The sequence below is a fragment of the Pongo pygmaeus genome, chromosome 4 (assembly GCF_028885625.2).
Source record: "Pongo pygmaeus isolate AG05252 chromosome 4, NHGRI_mPonPyg2-v2.0_pri, whole genome shotgun sequence".
Lineage (NCBI taxonomy): Eukaryota > Metazoa > Chordata > Mammalia > Primates > Hominidae > Pongo > Pongo pygmaeus.
In genome coordinates, this window is record NC_072377.2 from 163,261,595 (window position 1) to 163,268,566 (window position 6,972).

Consider the following 6,972-nt stretch of genomic DNA (forward strand, 5'->3'; position numbering starts at 1 on the left):
CTTTTGAGCATGGCAGATGTGAGTTCATACCCCAGCCCTTCCACTGGGTAATTTACTTAATTTTTTTGAGCTTCAGTTTATTGCACCTGCAAAATGGGATTAACTATGTCTCCTGGAGTGGTTAAGAGGATTTAACGAGATAATTTGGTGCACAGAGATCAGTGACTTGGTCCAAAATAATGTAAATTGAAAGTGACTAGGATGTGTTTCAAACTGGCCCCTAGCCCTATACCTTTCTGTTTTACCTCTAACCCTCTTCTTGACAGGGATGTGAAGGGATGAAGAACTCAGTTAACATTATGTGTGTTGTGTTTGTGGCTTAGGAAACTGCATGGACGTATGATTTTAGAAAGGACATTGGAAGGTGTCCCTGCTGCCACCCTGTTCCATGAGGGAGATTTTCTGGGGGACTCTGAATATTCTTTAGTGAGAGAAAAGCATGGTGAATCCCTATTCTTACACAACTTGAGCATGAGTGAAAAGAGAAATCTTACATCTGATTGGCACTTGCTAATTATCAACATGCTTTCCTCCACATTGTCTCCTGATGGAAACTTGGCAATCATGCCCCACCTTCATCTCCCTGAATCCAACCAGTCCAAAGTCCATTCAGTTCAGCCTTAGGGACCTTCCTTTCCCCTGAATCCAACCAGTCCAAAGTCCATTCAGGTCAGCCTTAGTGACCGTCCTTTCCAAATCCGTCTTCCTGAAGCACATCTCTGACTGTGTGACTTACTCTGGTTGTAGGGCTCCTAAAGGCCATCTCTCCCTATGGGGACTTCAGCTTGTGTTCTCATCCTTACCTCCTACTCCTGCCCTTCTCTCATGTATTCCTGCGGCCAAACATAATTACCCAGTTGTCCTTGAACACTGTTGCAGCCCTCCTTTGCGTGTGTATAAACTCTTCCTACTAGTTCTATTGTCACCCCCTTTCCAACTATCTGAAAGCAGTACATCCCCAGTGGTTAGGAACACAAGCTCTGGATTGAAATCTAGGCACAACCTTACAAGATGCGTGTTCTTCAGCAAGTTATTGAACCTCTCTCCGCCTTGTAAATAAAATATGCTAATGATACCTAAGTCATGGGGCAGTGGGAAGGGTTGAGTGACATTGTACAAGTCACCTGCTCAGCATAGGGTCTGGCTTGCAGGAGACATTCTAAAAGTGTTAGCTGCTATTGCTATTGCTATTGCTGATTTCTTCTTATTTTTACTGCTGCCTGTTGAATCAAACTCTTCATTAAATATCACCTTCTTTAAGGAGGCCTCCTGATAACCCTCTTCCCCAGAGAAGTAATCTCTCCTTCTTTAATTCCCCCATGGCCCTCTGTAGATGTCTCATGAACTCACTACTCAATGTGCTTATTTGTGTCTTTGTCTTCTTCTTCCATTTAGAATATAAATTAATTGATCATGGGATCTTATTTTGATAATCTTTGTACCCACAAGAGCACTTATCACAGAGAAAGTAATAACCCATTTCACATTTGTTGGTTGAAGCACGAAGAAAGGGAAGTAATTTGCCCAAGGTCATGTAGCTAGTGCAGGGCAAAACCAGGCTAAAGACCCCCTCAGGGTCTTACCATATTCAAAGATCTTGATCTTAAGCAATGAATGGGGACCATTAGATTTTATGCCCAAGTAGCAGACGGCAAAACCGACAAGCTGAATGGTGATACTGGGTTGACTGGCTCTATGGGTTATTCATAGAAAGGGGAGGTCTATAGATGAAAGCAATTTTAAACCTCAACTTGTGTCAAACTCAAGTAAAAATCAGTTAGATTTCAACAAAACACTGATCAAAGTGCCCAAAATGGTTTAATTTTTTAAAAGCACATGCAACTTCTTTTAATTTGCTTGACTGGTCAAGCCAGTAAAAACAGCAAAAGCAGTTTATTCAATGAAAAACACCCACACCCTTACTGTGGTTTGTTGAGCCAAGTTGGCCAGCCACACAGACGGTTAAAATTGTCAGCCAGGTGTGGATAGCGTCTCAGAAGGAAATGCTAAAAGAAGTCACTAGCAAAATGCTTTAATGTTTAAGAATATTTAGAGTGTACAGTGAGGTATCTGGCCAGAAAAACGATTGCTAAGCAAGCCCAAAGGAGTGGGAAGAACATTTTCCTTGGAGCCTGAAGACCTTCTAAGAGAGTCATGATGGAGCCCCTCCTTTTCTCTATAATTCTAGGCTGTCTCCATCTAGTAAAGTGGCCAGGGTGCCTCTTACTGACTCATTGGTGAAGGGAGGTTTCAAGGCTCCTAAAATGAATGACTGAGGGTTATTTACATAATTTGGAAAGACACAGATCTAGGACTTCAACCCTCCATTAAAATGGTAAAGGGAATGGTTTTTCTGGGCCCAGGGAACAGACGACCCTGGAACATGCACAGATTCAGATCTTCTAGGTGCAACACTGAACCTTGGGAAGCAACTTTTTCAGTGAATTAAGACACACATACACAAACACACACACCCCAACTATAATTTGGGCATTCAGGGCACTTTTGCCATGAAACAAATTAAACGTAGCCATTGAAGATAGACCTGTTGAATCTTTAATAGGAACTTGCATTGGCAAGGAATGCAGTACCCAGAGCCCAGTGGGATGTAGTTCATTCTGGGGCAATGAACTTTATATAGTAGTAGGGCATTTTCTAGCTTCAGGAAGGCACATCAAACTTTTGGATCCACTAGGTAAAAAAGACCAAGGATGACTTGATCTTAGAAGCCCAGATCAGGGGAAAATGATGGTCAGGAAATAAAGAGGCTGGGTTCCTCCTAGTCCAGCCATGTAGTTCCATGCATATTGCACTAAGGCAAGGGGGAAAATCTTACTAGGAGGAATGTTATTCATACCTAAGTTTATAAAGCTAGACATCCAGTTACTGGCGACTTTTCAAAATCTCAATTAAATCCACAAATACAGATGATAGATAGATGGCTAGATGGTAGCTAGATAGGTAGGTAGGCAGATAGACAGATAGATAGATCGATCGATCGATAGATAGATAGATAGATAGATAGATAGATAGATACAAGCTAAGGGTAGAATACAGACCTGTTTCGAAACGAGGACAAGCCTGAAAGAAGAAAGCCATTAGAAAAGCTACATAATTGATGTCACTTCTAAGCCTGTCTTTAATGAAAGAAATGAAGAAAATGAATTTAGTCAATTAGAAAGTAACGAAGACCTTGCAAAAATAACTATTGACAAAAGGCTGGTAAGGGAATTCTTCAGTAATTTGAGCGTAACACATACTATATGAATCAGCAGGTCAGGACAATATGCCTTAGGAGATTAAAGGTGTTGATACATGCCTATGTGATTTTGGGTAGTTACTTCTTCATTTAGCAAGCAGAATTGTGATCTGAGATGAACCCAGAAGCCAAACGAATGGAATTCTAAACTGCAAAACTAGGGAGAAGTCATATAATGGTGATTATTCAGTCCAGGCATGGCTGGTTCCTATCAAGGGGACTGGGCATGAAGGACGGATGTCCTAAACCAAAAATACACAAAAAAGATTGCAAAGGGCAGGCCACAGTCTATGAAGGTAAGTTTGTGGTATATTCACCCATTTTTATAATCAGAATATTAGAAAATAGCATAAATCATTCCAGATAAATAGTTCCTTCTTTAGATTATCAGAGGGGAAGGCAGTGTGCCACCTTCTTATCAGAGTGAAGGACAAGGACACCATTTCTTTTTTCTTGCGTATCCAGCAGGGAAAAAGATACAGAGCTGAACTTCTGTGGGACTGGATTTCATAAATGCTCACTTTCGAAGCTAAGTGTGTGTGCATGCATGTGTGTGCATGAACACACATGTACATTTGGTATGGACTTTGAAAGAGCCTGGATGGTCACCTCCTGACAGATGTAGAATATGGGTAATGAATGCAGGCTTGGCGAGATATTACAGGTGTTGGTCCAGGACTTCATTTGATTTTGAGCCTATGAGAACTCAGAAAAGATATTAACCAGACCATTAAGAAATGATACTGTGGAATGTTAGAACTGAAAAAGTCTTAGGAATCGCCCAGTTCTGTCTTCCTAACCGCTTGCTAGGCCCAGAGACATTAAATCCTTCTTTAAAGCCAAATAGTGTGTCAGTACTACAACCTGAACTAAAACTCTACTGGGATACGGGGTGGGGCATGGTGGCTAATGCCTGTAATCCCAGCACTTTGGGAGGTCGAGGCAGGTGGATCACTTGAGGCCAGGAATTTGAGACCAGCCTGGCCAACACGATGAAACCCCATTTCTTAAAAAAAAAAAAAATTAACCAGGCTTGATGGTGTGCACCTATAATCCTAGCTACTCAGGAGGCTGAGTCAGGAGAATCGCTTGTGCCTAGGAGATAGAGGTTACACTGAGCTGAGATTGCACTACTGCACTCCAGCCTGGATGACAGACCAAGACCCTGTCTCAAAACAAAAAACCAAAAACTTCTATTGGGGTAGGATGGTCTTCCTGTTATACCATTCCACTCCTTGATGATGCCAGTCCACAGCACCTGGTGCTAACTACCAGACTAAATAAATAACTCCGGAGTTAAAAATAATAATAAGAGATTCCATAGGAGGATAAAAAGTGAAAAATTAGCTATCTATAGAAAAATAATTCAAATTGGATAGTCTTTATGATGAACAAATGCCCCTACAAATAAGCATGTGGGATGAATCTAGAGATAGTTTGGTTCTTTTTTGAATCATTTGACAAAGAGAAAGGAGTCACTGGAACTGGGTGTAAAGGGTATCACTAAAGAGGAAGAGCAGGTTTGTCAGACCATATTGGTATCCCACACTTATATTTTGGAAACATTCTGGGTTAAGGAACAAAAATCCTAGACATTGGAGTGATTCCAGAGAAAACTGACACATAATTAAGGGAATGGAGTAGAAAAACTGATTTATAGAGGGAATTAAAGCAACAAATTTTTTATGGCTTTGTCACAAATAAGGGCATGTCTTTGACATATATCAAGGACTTTAATTGGAATAATGAGTTAATCCAGGGAGACATGATTTAGGCATGATACCAGAGGACAGAGTAACACAATGAGATTGGGGAATTACCTGAGGAAATGATGAAATTGTCATCTTCCCCATGAAAGTGAGACAAAAACAGAACAATTAGGAAGATAGTGCTTAACAGTAATTTTACATAAAAAGATTTAATTTCTCACTTTTGACAAAACTGTGAGCCAGTGGAATTATGCTTTCCATGTTTCCTTAATTTTTAGAGAAACTTTAACTTAAGATGCATCATCAATTTAATAGCAGCTATTATGTGGAGGGGGAAAACACTGTGTTAAATGTACAGGTTGATTGCAGTCTTATGTCTCAATTTGAAAAATGTTAAAATGTGAAAAATATATTCGTTTTAGAATTGAAGAACTATAGTAATTATTTAAGTAATATATGTCTTCAACCCTGGGATAGGATATATTTTCTGCAAGTTCAATTTCTGATAATTTTAGGGCTGTTCATAGAGCCTGACATGATTGTGGATATTCCAGTCAATTTGCTTGCCATGTCCTCATCCCTTTCTCAGAGAATCTGTTTTCATCCTGATCTCTGGTGATTGGGAAGTTGACCAGTTCTTCTGGCCATTACTGATTGGGCCAGGAATAAATCCTTGATTCAAACCAGAACAACTTGTTCTAAAAAACAAACAAACAAAAATGAAAGGGGAAAGGCAAAGTCAATTAGATGGGAGGTAAAGTTGTAAAGTTGGGGCCAGTGTTGGGCCATGACAAACCAATGCTACAAATAACCTAAATTAGAAAGGAGCAGCAAAGCCATCATTCGATCAGAAAGAACTGGCATGGATTAAAAAACCATATGTCCAGTGAGCCTAGAAAAATAGATGACTAATAGAAATGTACTCTATTCACATATATCCCCTTCTTCTAAAAGGCCTACATGTGACTCTGTGTGAAGCAGAAAAGGAGGGGAGACTCTCTGCCTCATCTTCCAATAGAGTTTTCTAAGTGGCCTAACTGAACTTGGTCTCCAGTTGATATGGTTTTGCTGTGTCCCCACCCAAATCTCACTTGAATTGTAGCTCTCATAATCCCCATGTGTCATGGGAGGGACTTGGTGGTAGGTAATTGAATCATGGTGGTGGGGGGGGGGGGGGTTTCCCATGCTGTTCTCATGATAGTGAATAAGTCTCATGAGATCTGATGGTTTTAGAAAGGGCAGTTCCCCTGCACATGCTCTCCTGCTTGCTACCATGTAACACGTGCCTTTCCTCCTCCTTCGCCTTCCACCATGGTTATAAGGCCTCCCCAGCCATGTGGAACTATGAGTCCATTAAACCTCTTTTTCTTTATAAATTACCCAGTCTCAGGTATTTCTTCATAGCAGTATGAAGATAGACTAACATAGTAAATTGGTACCTGTAGAGTGGGGTACTACTATTAAGATACCTGAAAATGTGGAAGCAACTTTGGAACTGGGTAACGGGAAGAAGTTGGAACAGTTTGCAGTGCCCAGAAGAAGACAGAAAAATGTGGGAAAGTTTGGAACTTCCTAGAGACTTGTTGAATGGCTTTGACAAAAATGCTAATAGTGATATGGACAATAAAGTCCAGGCTGAGGTGGTCTCAGATGGAGAGGAGGAACTTACTGGGAACTGGAGCAAAGGTGGTTCTTGCTATGCTTTAGCAAAGAGACTGGCAGCATTTTTCCCCTGCCCTAGAGATCTGTGGAACTTTGAACTTGAGAGAGATAATTTAGGGTGTCTGGCAGAAGAAATTTCTAAGCAGCAAAGTGTTCCAGATGTAACTTGGGTGCTCTTGAAAGCATTCAGTTTTATTCATTAACAAATATATGGAATTGGAATTGGAACTTATGTTTAAAAAGGAAGCAGAAGGTAAAAGTTTGGAAAATTTGCAGCCTGACAGTGTGATAGAAAAAAAAAACTCACAACATTTTCCAAGTAGAAATTCAAGCCAGCTGTGG